This window comes from Marmota marmota, unplaced genomic scaffold (genome assembly GCF_001458135.2).
Source record: "Marmota marmota marmota unplaced genomic scaffold, marMar, whole genome shotgun sequence".
NCBI classification, from domain to species: Eukaryota; Metazoa; Chordata; class Mammalia; order Rodentia; family Sciuridae; genus Marmota; species Marmota marmota.
In genome coordinates this window covers 9541926-9556521 of record NW_025999945.1, presented here as the reverse complement: position 1 = coordinate 9556521, position 14596 = coordinate 9541926, and positions in this window count along the sequence as shown.

Here is a 14596-nt window from a genome sequence, read left to right as displayed (position 1 = left end):
ATTTACCAGGCTCATAGTCACATAATAAATACTAGATAATTGGATGAAGTCAGGAGAACATAATTGACAAATTATTTGTCCAAATCTTTGTCCAAGGTTATCATTCTTAGACTGCAAAACCACCTGTAGTGAGTTAAGCAGGTCTATGAGTCTCCACTCTGGGAGGCCCGAGACTAGGGTTCTAAGTGCCCTGTTCAGGACTAACCTCTGTCTAAGCCCCAACCTATCTAAGTGACTTAATTTTCTAAACATTTGTAATCTGGAAAATGAGAACCAAACATGAACTTTTTTTTTCTTTTCTTTTCTTTTTTTTTGTGGTCCCCACCCCATCCCTCTCAGCAGCAGAACCCCCACCTTCTCCATCTGGTCTAATTGACCCCTCAAGATCTCCTCTGTCCTGTCCAGTGTCCCCTTCCCCAAGGTGCCAGGAGGCCAGGATGCATCCTCTTCAGGGACAGGGCTGAGAGGAACAAGGCTAATCAAGGACCTGCCCAGCGGGGTCAAGCAACACCTTCCTCTTTAATCTCTAAGAATCACCCCCACCTCCACACCCCTCTGTCCACCCACCCAGCAGGAGCCTGAAGCTCCAGCTGGGAAGATAATTAGCAGCCACCATAATTGATACTAGGCTTACTGAGGTCCCAGAGAGGGCCCCCTGCAAGGATGTGAGCCCATCTGGCCTTGGCTAACCTGTATCTCCCCTCACCCCACCCCCTGCCACCAACACACACAGGGGAGGGGAGAGGTATCTCTGGAGGCTGGCCACAAATGTGTCACCCTTTTTGTCAGTGAGGGTCCAGGCATGGCTATGATCATTCCTTCCGCAGCCCTCCCTCCCACCATCCAGCCATCACTTGCCCTCTTCCTTGATATGTGCATCCTTCTTACAGCCACTCTGCCATGGTTTGGCCATTTTTTTTTTCATCAGGTCTTCATACCTGATTTTAAAGGAACTTGCAAAAATAATGATGATGATGATGATAGTAATTAACTGTTTTTGATTGAGATGCTTATACTTTTTTAAAAAATATTTTTTTATTTTTTAGTTGAAGATGGACACAATATTTTATTTTTATGTGGTGGTGAGGATCGAACCCAGGGCCTCGCACGTGCTAGGTGAGCGATCTACCACTGAGCCAACCCCAGTCCTTGAGATGCTTATACTGTGCTAAACATATAATTGCCTCATTATTTATTTAAAAAACAAAAAAACTATAAGGCGTTATTGTTACCCCCAAGAGAAACTAAGCAGGGAGAAGGCGATATGCTGGGAGCTGCATAGCTGAGAGGTAGAGCTCTGGGCAGCCTGTCTCTAGAAACCACTTCTTTTCTATGCTATCTGGCCTCCTATATGGGCATAAAATGCTGCTACAGTAAATGCTGGAGTTGGACACATCATGAAAGAAACAAGAAATAGGAAGCATACAAGCCTTTGGATCACACTTGTTCTATCCCTATGTATATAATCTTGGACAAGGTCACAGACACTCTAAGCCTCCGTTTCCCCTGTAAAAGAGATAATGCTGCTTAGGTTGCAGAGTTGATGTTAGGATTAAGTGGAATAAGGATGCAAAGTGCTTGACACAGAGCAAGCATTTAATAAGTAATTGTTGCCTCTCCCCATTCGGAGTTGGAACCTCTTGCCCTTGGCAATATTGGGAAAGAACTTTTTAAAAAAAGAGTGAACAATATAGATTTCTATTTGATGGAACCCTGGTGTCACATGCAGAAATCTGGAGGCAGAAGGAAGGGGAAGGACAACAGCCCGTGTTGGCCTGGGTCCAGGGGTGCAGAATTTGACACTGTACCTCACGGAAGGCACATTCCTGGTTTCCTGACACCCTGTTTTGGATTTCCGATAATTTGTGCTCACAGGCACAGAGCAAAGGATGAGAAATGGGGCTACTGACAGGCATGTGTTCTCTTGGCCAGAGATAGGCATACAGGAAAGGAAAGGTGGAGGGGATGAAACGGGCACTTGAAAACCGGAATAGAGTGGAGCCTCGATTTATAGCTCAATGTAATTTGTGCAGTTTCGTGCTTTCTTCAAATAGCCTAGCTTTTTACATAGGTTCCCACACCTGCACACTGCCCATTGAACCACCAGCCTTACCAAGGCAAGCCCAGGTCTACCTATCACTCCACCATGCCCAGCTCAGCACCCGGCATGTCAAGGACATTCACTCCCTATCAGTGGAATTGTTGACCTGTGATCTCTTTGTCTCTCCTCTCTTTTTACATGACTCCATATAGAATTATAATGACTTCTAGAGGTCAAAACATTCTTTCTAGATGGCCTCAGTCAAGAAAACCCTTGCCCATGGCTTCCACAGGCTTTCTCTGGAGCTGCACTTGGTGCAGTGTGCAATGGAGGAGACCTAAGAGGACCGTAGGGTTGTGTTCTGGAAAGGAAAAATAAAAATGTGGGTTGAGTAGACATAAAACTGAAGTTCCTTGGAGTGACAACCTGGGAATAAGTAATATCCAAGCCAGGCACGCTGAATCAAACTTGCTGGGGGGTACACTCCATCACGAACATTTTTAAAGCAATCTCATCTCAAGAATGATGAACTCTAATATTTGAGGACCACTGCCTTTGACCTTAACCAATTCACTCCAGAATTGGCTTCCAATGGCAACTTAGTGCACTGTCCCCATTTCCAAAAGGGGTCATTTCCATGTCCAAGGTGCCCATACCTCCCACACTGCTGTGGGGCCCCCATCCTGTTCTTGTCATCATGTCCCCTTACCCATTTAATTTCCCTGCTGTCTTCTCATGTCTAACTTGATTGCATGTAAGCCTCACACTGAACTTAGTATTTTAGGAATAAGACCTAGAAATAAGAATTTCTAAGGAGAAGGGGGGAAGAAACTGTAATCATAGTTTCTCGCAAGGGGGAATATAAAAATGGATATAAAAGAGCCCTTTCATCTCGAATCTCTATAAATGTTTTAAATAGGGTTGGTGATAATTAATGTTTCTATAAGTATATGCTTAAGAAGTTGCTACAATCAGCCTTTGTCTGCTCTGAGTTGGCAGCCTGGACCACTGCGTTTCAGAAGGGAATGTTTGAGGGTCATTTCACATTGCCTCACTCCTGGCAATTCGAGAGCTGCTATAATTCTGCCAAAGAACATAGAGGGTTTCCCAGTCAAGTTCCATCCTGATTTTGATTATTGTTTATCTCCAGTCCCTGTCTGAATAGTCGTAGTAAAATAGAGGAAGTTTTACTCCTGAATCCGAGGTCAGCTTGTAATGAACCATGGTTTCAATTGCAGGAACAGCTGCTTCTTTTATAAGCAAGGAGGGTTCACTTACAGTTCAGGGTAACACAGAAATAATTTAAAGAACAAGGACGCTTCTATTCATTTCTTTATTTTTTTATATATTTTTTGAAACGTTTTGACATTTGAGTGGCTGTAGAATGTGGATTATTGACCAGACTCAACAGGAAAAAAAAAAAGCCAATAAAGGTTAAAAAAAAAAAGAAATACAATATTTCTTGACCCACCTCCCACTCCAAACATTATATAAAAGTTTAATTTGTATATGGAGAGTTCAAATAGTAGCCACCTTTTTTTTTAAAGGTATGTTGGATGCTTTCAATACTTTACATTAAATACCTTCAAAAAGTTCCAAAAAATAAAGAAAAAAAGTTTAAAACACTGTAGTGTAGACAGAAAAAAAAAGTGGCTCTTAAGTTTTAAAATAAATTGAGAGTGTTTCTCCCCATGACTACCGTTGCATAGAAATTGAATAGTTTAAGCTTTCATTTTTATGTTGTAAATATGTCTGGCACTAAGCCAATAATAGTATGGAACATATTCATATCCTGGGTCCATGAGGACTTTGCAGATTACATAGCCCAGCTTTCCACCTGCAGAAAGAATTACTGCCACCACATCCCTGAGACTGAGTCACACCATCCACTGTCTAAATAAGCACATCTAGCTAGCATCAGTGGTCACTAGACAGTATTGGTCCACTTCTGCTCATCATTATTTCCTTTTTCAACTTGGTTTTATCTCTTAAAATTAAGAATGCATGTATCTTTAAAATTAAGAATGCATTTCTAGAAGTTCATCCAATAGATAGACCTGTTCATATGCAAAACAGCATTATGTACAAAGTTCTGCATTCCAGTCCCATATAAAAACAACCTAAAAAGAAAACCAGTTTGAGAGTCTGAGACTCTCAGACTGCATTGGGATATTTGAATAGTAAGAGCCCACATATAATAAATGTTACAGTGTGCCAGGCCCTGATCTGTTTTATATGATAAACTTATTTAATCCTCATGCCTGTTACACTATTGTACAAATGAGGAAGCAGGGGAAAAGATTTAGTAACTTGCTCAGTTTTATAGCTAGTACATGATGGAGATGGGATTTTAAACCAGACATTATTTCATCCGTTTATTTGTCCAATTGTTTGACACATATTTTGTGACTACTGCAATGCACCCTACCTGGCAAAAGAACAAAGTTCCTGCTATTACAGAGTTTGCTATCTAGTGGGGAAGATGAACCACAAACAACTAAATGAATGCATAAATATTAGGGCAGGTCTTGCAGGGAAGATGTATATCTAATACAGGGCACGGGACAGAGGAAGATGGAAAGAAACATTTTTGGATCAGGTGGCTTTTTTGTCTCCCAAGTCTGAGAAGAGCAAAGGACACATTATGAGGCTATCCAAGGGCAGTCTGACTCCAGAACAATCGTTCTTCCCAAATAAGACTCCAAGCCTCTCAGCCATCAAAATGGTCAAGGCTACTCTGTGCAGGTTTGCAAAGTTCTCCAAAGCATATGAGGTTTGTGAAGCAACATGTGGGACTATGTGCAGAGCATGCAGTCTCCTCTGGACACACACATACATGTCATGTTTGTAAATACACAGCCTCTCTGGAAGGACACGCAAGGGACAGAGAACACTAGCTGCCTTGAAGAAGGGAGGCTAGGCAAAGGGAGTGAGACTTACTTTTATGTATGTGTTCTTATACACTTGGTAAAAAAAAGTTTTATTATGGATTAGTGACACCTATAAAATAACAGGTGCAACATTTATGCAATTTGTATAGTATTTTTTTTTTAAAACCAAGAACAGCAACGACCTCATCCCCCATCAATACACCCATAGAGTGAACCTCACATCTAGGACATTTCCAGCTCTGAAGAGTCTACCTGGAGGCTCTTCCTCCATCCATCCTTGCATATTCCCTCCCTTACTGTCACGTCTGATATTCTTTCATGACTTTTTATAACGACTCTATTGAGATATAATTCACATATTATACAATTTACCCACTTAGAGTGTAAAATCCAGTGGTTTTTAGTATGCTTGTACAGTTGTGCAACCATCGCAGTTTCAGAACAAAAGAAACTCTGTATCCATTGGCAGTCACTTCCCCTATCCTCTTAGTCCGTCCCCACCATCAGCAATCTACTGTGTGTTTCTATGGATTTACTTATTCTGGAATTTCATGGAAATGGAACCAAATAATGTGTGGTCCTTTGTGAATAGCCTCTTTCACTAAGCATGTTTTCAAGGTTCATCTGTGTTGCGGTGTATAGCACTACTTTGTTTCTTTTGATTGCCAAATAACATTCCAGTGTATGAATATACCACATTTCATGTAACCTTTCATCAGCTGAAAGATAGTAATATTTCCATCTTTGGGATATTATGAATAATACTGTCTCCTGCTATTTTTAAAAAATAATTTTATATATTAATAAATACTATATTGTTTCACCTGGCTTTGCATTGGGGCATATAAAGATTATATCAGGCTATATGTAGTCTTCTACATTCTTTTTCATATCAACATTAAGTTTCTAAGATTTTTTTCTATGTTGCATGTATCAGTAGTAATTTTTCTCATTTGTCTCTACCATATACCATCCCATTATATAAAAATATTGTAGTTTATTTATCCATTTTTCTGTGGATGAACATCCAGTCATTTTCACATTTGGTGCTTCCAAAGAGTTTTGTCCAGAATACTCCCATACACAATTCCTGGTCCATGTATATAAAAATTACTCTGGAGTACAAACCTCCAAGGGGGATAAGTGGGGTATAGAATATGTAAATGATGGCTTTTCCAAATGGCTACACCACCAGAAGTTTGTAAGGGTCTGTCTGTCTCTCTTTCTTTCTTTCACACTGGGTATTAAACACAGAGGTGTTTTACCACTAAGCTATATCCCCAGTCCTTTTATTTTTTTAAGTTTTGAGACAGAATCTTGCTAAGCTGAAGGTCTTGCTAAATTGAGGCTGAGATTGGCCTCAATCTTATGATCCTCCTGCCTCAGCCCCCTAAATTGCTGGGATTACAGACATGAACCATTATGTAAGCTGGACTCAGAGTTTCTTGACACACATTTTCACTTGGTAATAACATCTTTTACATTTTGTATCATGTGCTTATAATGTCTTTTCCAAAAACAAAATAATGAAAAATAATTCTCTCTCAATCATAAATAAAATCTGCTTTTCTGGAATCTAAACAATGACCCCCACTTTATTCTTTGGAGCTACCCAGAACAAATATAGTGCCACTGAACAATGTGCCAACCCTCCACCCATTTGAAGGCAAGGATCTTATTTGCCAAATGCTTCTTCTCCAATGCACCTAGATACTGAGAACAGAGAAGTCGGTATTGGGTGTAATCTCTTCCTTAATCAGATGTGGAGCAGAATTTCTAAAGTGTCCTCCTGGTTCCTCAGGAAGCTGATAAGATCTATGTCAGAAGAGGGTTTCTGCAGGCAACAAACCAGAACTGTTGAGCTAGATGCAGAACTCCTCAGAACCTCTAATTCAACCAGTTCACACTACACATTTCTTTCTTTCTTGATTTTTTTTTTTTTTGGTAGTACTTGTGATTTAACCCAGGGGCACTCTACCACTGAGATACACTCCCCAACCCATTTTATTTTTTATTTTAAGATAGGCTTTCATTAAGTTGCTGAGGCTGGTCTCAAACTTGAGATCCTCTTGCCTCAACCTTCTGAGTCACTAGGATTATAGGCGTGTGCCACTGAGGCTGGCAGATCACACAACTTTCTGATAGAGGTCACAGAACTTAAAATAACACTTTTTGAGAAACACTTAGGCCAAGCTGAGGACTTGGTCTCTGGTTCTCTCCACCTGTTTTCATTCACATTTGCTTCTTTTAATTCAAGTGTTCTTTCCCAGCAGTTTAGCCCTCAACTCCAGGACAAAAGTTTTGAGCTCAGATTAAAGATACCTCAAAGGAGGTATCAAAAATATTTTCCTTCTCTGTTAATTTCTACTCAGTGTTGTGGTCAAGAAATGTAGCTCTAAAAAAAAAAAGAAAAAAGAAAGAAATGCAGCTCTAAAAGGGAAAAGCCAAGTGAAATGCTGCATGGTAATGAGTTTCATCAGTGGCGGCAGATAGTCATGATGATGATGATGATGATTGCAGTCAGTTTAATAACAGCTAACATTTCACCTTCACAGATAACATCAGATCTCACCTTCCTCACAACCCCGAGAAATAGGCATTATCTCCACATTCCAGATGAGGAAACTGAGGTTTACTCAATCATGGAGCTCCAGAAGTTACTGTCTGGCTCCAAAGTCTGCACTCTGGCTCTTGGTTCACCCTACTTCACTGCCCGCATAGGTCCTCCTGATTGCCAGTTCTACAGAACCTGTTGCACATCACCACTTACTTGATCAAAGCACAAAGGCTCCTGATTGGCTCTCCTGTCGTCATCAGCCCACTTGGGTTTCTAAAATGAAATCCTCAGGTACCCTCTCTCCCACAGGAGGAACACTCTGAGCTTAATATTTGGCCTTTTATATTTTTCTGTTGGCCCCACCATTCTCTTTAGACCGATTAAACCAAAATTTCAGCATCTATACTTTAATTCACCCCTTGATCCCATTCTAAGCAGAAATATATTCTAAGTAGCAATGCCAGTAGGATCACCATGAGCTCACCTGAAAATTGCTGAAGAAATGTCTTTTCTTTTAACCTCCACCAAAGGTCCATCTTGGTCCAGACTTACCTTGAACCCAGATATTTGAGATTCCAAGTGGATTCAAAAGCAGTCGAGGATTCCAGGAAATACTCCTTTCCCCCTATTTTGCTTCCATCTGTGCTTACAGAAACCACGGTTCAGAAAATAAAAGGGGGGCTAGGGGCATAGCTCAGTGGTAGAGCACTTGCCTAGCACGTGTGAGGCCCTGGGTTCGAACCTCAGTGCTGCATAAAAATAAATAAATAAAATAAAGGTTTGGGGGCAGGGATTGGCTCTTTGGTCTAGCTCTGTCTTCTTTGGGGGAAACTCCTATCTTTCAACTTTGCTTAAGATACAACAGGTACCCACAGGGTTCAGAAGTAGCCAACCTTAGATATCCCCAAGGTCTCTGGACCTAATGGTAAATGCCATAACAATACTAAACCGGTTTTAAACGTTGCCTCTCCAAACACTGCCTTCTGGAGAAATCTGCCTCATTTACAGGCACTGCAGTCCTTAATAGTCATTTCTACACCATCTGACTCTGACGACAACCTATGGGAAATGGGGAGTAACATCTGACCCAAGGAAGAGACCAACCATAAGCCAGTCAGCAATCTACAACTTGCATGGCTGGGCTTGATTAAATGGAACAGACCAGTTAGCTTTCCCTCTTGAGAATTTAAACTAAGAGCCTCGTAAGGAAATGGACAAGTGGAAGAGATGGTTACACTGCCATTGAAAAGTCAGGCTAGACCGAGGCTGGGAAGCCCTTATGGCCAATGAGCAAGGTGAGATTTGGAGAGAGGGGACATTGAAACCATACAGAAAAATCTAGGGGGAGGCAAGAGGCAGAATAGCTATGCTAAGAGAAGCCGAGAAGTCAGGGCAGGGGTAGGGGAGAGGCACCCTGTGTTGGGCTCTGGTTTTCATAAATTTTGTCGTTTCCCTTTGGGGTTCTCACCATAAGATTTCCCACACTGAAGTCTCCTCTTTGTAACTGTAAAGACTCCAAGAATCCCCCAAACTCTAGGTGTCTATTGCCCTAGGGAGCTTGGCCCAAAGCAAACACTGCTAATCCCTTTAAATCCTGGAAGCCCCATTAAGAGAAGCAAAATTTCTAGGAAACTTAAGACCCAGGTCAATTTTTTTTTTCTTTTTAAAGAAACACAGGCATGCAGCAGTTTTATCCAGTGTCTTGTAATTCCAAAGTCTTGTTTTAAGAATAAGAAAATGTATCATAAGGTACTCTGTTTCACATAACATCATTGGATTTCACGGTTAACATTTAAAGTTGTATTTATTTAGACAATAACTACAAGTTGCCAGTCATCCTCACCTCTGTTTTATCCGCTGGACTGCAGTTTCTGGGAGGTAAGGACTTTTGGGGTTTTTTTTGTTTGTTTGTTTTTCCCCCCTTCTGTATCCTTAGTACCTAGAACAATACTGAGGACATAAATATTCGATTAATGAATTTTAAATATCCATTTTTAAATGTAGCTAGGAGTCAACAATTTAAAAGGATTTCCTGTGTGAGTTTTAATTTAAAAGGATTTCCTACCCGAGTTTTTGGTGGTTGTTTTTGTTTTTAGTTCACCCAAATCAGTCAAAACCTGATAACAGAAGAAATTTTTCCACTATCCTGAAGTCCTTTCTCTCTATACACACACACACACACACACACACACACACACACACACACATATATATATATATTTTTTTTAGGACAAACATACACTCAAAGCATTGATTTTTTTGAGAAAAGACCCCCAGGAAGAACTAAAGGGAGGGAGAAATCCCAGAACTTATTAAGCATATTTTTGCCCTGGAGAACATGGCCTAAACTTCCTGAGTTAGTGCTCACAGCAGTCTCCACTTTACCGAATGCTTGACTTTTATTATCTTCACATAGACCTAAAAACAGGGTCGTTTCAACCAGAGATAAGCTAGGGATCTGTGGGATTGCACTGGAGCCCCTCTGAACTCTGAGTCATTGGTGGAGACCCTCCTCTGACACTTCCCAGACACGTGGCAAAGCTTTTTGGAGCTCACAGCTCTCCCACCTCTAAAACGGTCAGAGGGAAAACACCTTCATGGTTTCTGGGCTCTAATCACCTCTGATTCCAGACCCCTAGCTTTCACAGATGGATTCCGTGCTTTGGTATATTTTGTGTTTCTAGACCTAGACGGTTTCCTTCCCACATGGCAGAGATAACATTCTTAGAAGCCAGGGGAGACAAGGGCTGGGCCATGCTGAGAAGCTGCCAGCCTGGCACGGGCAGGCTCTGCCTGGAAGGCACCCAGACCACATTCCTGATCAAACACCAGGCGTCTGTGACACTTGAAAGTACCTTTCCAACCTCAAGACCCAAGCTCTGGCTCAATTATTTAATCTGCTCAGAAGTAGTAAGTATTACATAGGTGGCTGCCTTTGAATCTTACAAAGAAGAGGTTTGTATTCACATGGCTGGATGGACGAGAGAAAATTTCTTCCAGTTTCTTAAGTGTGTCTTTATTTTTATTCCCTATTTTTACATGGCGAGGCACCTAGAGTAAGGAAGTTCCTCAAAGGTCACCGGACCTATGGTTGCAATACCCATTTACAAATCACACACACCTGGGCATTCCTCTCAAAATGTGGGTTCAGATTGACTGAGAAACTTGGGGTGTAGGGCCCAGGGGTCTGTGGTTTTATAAGTCCTGTGAGTGATTCTGATGAGCAGCTGGGGTCAAGCTACCTGACCATGGATCTCATCTGAGAATTAATGAAATATTCCTGTGAGAATATTTGTAGCACTCTGTGTGGTGGAGATTTGATTTATAGAAACTCAGTCTGGAGGCAGCACTTGGGATAGTGTCAGAATCCCTATTCTGGGACAGAAGGTGGGACTCATTCAAGGTGAGCTTCTGCACCCACCAGATCCCGGGGGCTGAAAGGACTCCACCCAAGGAACTAGTGCTTGGGAACTGATCTCTTGGAAGATTTGGATTCTTTGTCTCCTCCCAGAAAGTATGGCTGTTAGGAGCTGCCTGCGTGGATCAGCCTCAGACCCAGGCTTGACTGGATGAACGAGATTGTTCTTAGCATTCCTCCAATATAGTCATTCTAGCCATTCGCTTGCTTTCTCCAAAACTTAAATACAAATTTTTTTTTTTTTACCATTTTTTGTTTCTTTTTGTGGTGCTGGGGACCAAACCAAGGTTCTTGTGCATGCTAAGCATGCATTCTACCACTGAGTAGAGGACACCAACTTTTTATTTTAAAAAATTCTCAAGTAGACAGGAAAATTGAAAGGAAAGAATGCAGCCCACGTCAATATATCTAGACATTTGTTTAAAATTTTATCGTATTTGTGCAGAGTTGTTCCCTTCTTCTTCCATTATCTTCATATGAACAATTTTTCTTTCTCTCCCAAATCAGTGGAAAGAAAGTTGCAGACATTACAGTGCTTTATAGCTAAATACTTCTGCATTTATTTCCAAAGAGCAGGAATATTTTGCTACCTAAACACATAACCAGCTCATTCCAGAAATTTAATATCACAATAGAAGTTCATTGGATTAGACAAAGGGGAAGAAAGGGAAGGGATGGGGGATGGGAATAGGAAAGACAGTAGAATGAATCGGACATAAATTTCCTATGTTCATATAGGAATATATAACCAGTATAACTCCACATCATGTACAACCACAAGAATGGGATCCCAATTAGAATAAGTTATACTCCATGTGTGTATAATATGTCAAAATATACTCTACTGTCACGTATATCTAAAAAAAAAATAGTACCATATGTAATATGTGGTTTCTATTCATATTCCCCATTTTGTCCCAAAATGCCCTTATGGTTTTACATATGTATATATAATATATATATATATTTTTTTAAATATATTTTTATTTATATATATAAAACCATAAGGGCATTTTGGGACAAAATGGGGAATATGAATATATATCTATATATATATATATAGATAGATAGATAGATCCAATCTAGGAATATACTTTACATTTGGTTATTATAAATTTTCCCTCTCTTTTATAACAGTGATTTTCTTAAGCATATGGGTAAGTTATTTTGTAAAATGTCCCTCAATTTGGACCTTGTCTGATTGTTTCTTTGTGATTAGGTTCAAGTTGAAGATTTTGGCAGGAATGTAAGAGAGGTGAGCATGTGTCGTCTTCAGTTCTTCACATCAGGTGGCACATGTGGGCAGTTTGTCTCATTTAGGGGATGTTAAATTTGATCATTTGGCACAAAAGTACTTTTTCCCTTCTAATAAGAGGAGGTCAGTGGGCTATAATTTGAGATTGAATGAACATCTGTTCCCTAGTGGGTTAGCCCAGTAGTTGAGCATCCACTAATGAATTTTTACTTACTTCTATTATTAAAATGGATGACTGGAAAAGGATGATTCTTAATATTATCATTCCTTTTACATTCGTTGGGTGGCATTAGTTTATAAAGAGAGTCCCGCCAGGTACAGTGAAATATACCTGTAATCTCAGCAACTCTGGAGACTAAGACAGGAGGATTGGAAGTTCAAGGCCTGCCTCAGCAACTTAGCAAGGCCTTTAGCATCTTAGTGAGACCCTGTCTCAAATTTTTTAAAAAGATTGGGGCTAGGAATATGATCCACTGGTAAAGCATCCTTGGGTTAAATTCCCAGTACCAGAGGGAGAGAGGCACACAGAGAGAAAGACTGTATCTCATTTCATACTTGATCTTTATTGTTTTTAGTGTCTCAAAGGACTCATTGATTTTTTTTTAATCAGATATGATATTATTTGTTTATTTCATTATTCTTTTTTTTTTTTTGGTACCAGGGATTGAATTCAGGGGCACTCAACTACTGAACCACATCCCAAGCCCTTTTTTATATTTTATTTAGAGACGGGGTCTCACTGAGATACTTAGCACCTTGCTTTTTGCTGAGGCTGGCTTTGAACTCATGATCCTCCTGCCTCAGCCTCCCTAGCAGCTGGGATTACAGGTGTATGCCACCATGCCCAGTACACCATCCTTTTTGATGCTCCAGTTGACCCAAATTTAACCAATGTGAGGTCCTTCAAGGTGGTGCCCCTGCCTTCTTAATAGCTCATCAGTCTTCAAACACTCTTACTTCAAGTACTTTCTGGCATAACAAGACATCCCAGACTCACCTTGTGCTTTCCTCTCACCAGCCCTAGAATTAGTATTTCTTCAAGGATCTCTTGTTTAGAGTTCATAACCACTGGCCTTTCATTTCTTGTAGGACTTTGGAATGAATGGAACTAGGAAATGTGTATCTATTTTTAAAGGATGCATTTTTATGGGTACTTCCAACTGCAATCCAGCACCACAAGATCTCCACTCCTTCCACTACTCCATATTTACAACTCCCTTATCCCACAGTAAAACCCTAGCTCCCCAAGATACCAATCTATTTACTCATTTGCTGCAATATACACAGAATACTTTGGGAATTACTTTACCACAATCACCACCAACCACAAACTGCCTAAGTGAAGGTGAAGATGTCTGTAGTTTTGTAATCTTTGGACTGCATTCCACCAAGTGTGTGCAGTGAATATCCTGTGTTCAGAAGTTTCTTGGATTAGTTCTTTGTTTTCCTCTGCATGGTTATAATATGAATTTGACCTACACTTAGGTTCAACTTCATTTAATGAGTATTGAGAACAGGCCCAAGGTCACAGTCACCAAGAGAACCTGGAAGGTAAAGATGTGCGTTGCCAATCCAGGGAAAGTTTGTGCTTTAGTCATTGATGGGACCATAAGGTCCACATCCTGCTGGGAAATGGTCCATAACCATTTCCTTATAACATGAAATTATGTGAAACTATCAGAAAATGAGCAGACACACCTGCAGAGCTAATGCCAATATAGTTCCCAGCTCAGACCACTGAGGGTCAAGTTTGTCCCATCGTTTTAGTGCTTCCGTGGTTTGTGAAAGGAGAATACCAGAGACAGAAAACCGAAGGGATTGAAGTGAGAGAAGAAGAAGCCAGAGGAGAGAGAGGGAAAAAGATAGAAAGGCACTTACTTAGAACAGGGGCGATGTGAGGTACTACAAAGCCCAGACTGACTATCCCTTCCTTAGTATTCTCTTTACAGAGCAGGTGACTTTTTTTTTTTTAATTTACTTTTTAGTTTTAGGTGGACACAATATCTTTGTTTTACATTTATGTGGTGCTAAGGATCAAACCCAATGCCTTGTGCATGCTTGGCGAGCACTCAACCCCTGAGCTACAACCCCAGCCCCCAGAGAAGGTGACTTTGAAAGAGAGGATTGGCTCCCTTCTCTGTGCTAGTAACTGAGTTGGGAGAGTCCAGCAAGTTCAATGCTCCAGCATCAGCTAAGCCTCTGGTCCGGCCAGCCCTAGCCAGAGAGACCTCAGCAGCCCTTGGGGACATCAGGACAGATTTTGTGTTATTGAGGTGCCACAGGGTGTTGCACGCATCCTTGTGCCAACAAGTTAAGATCTCATCCAGATTTTTCTGGTTGTGAATTAGCTCCAACTGGGGAATCTCCCCTTTCGTGGGCCATGCCATAAGCAGGGGAGAAGAACTGAGTCCCTTCTTTCTGAGATCTGCTCTGT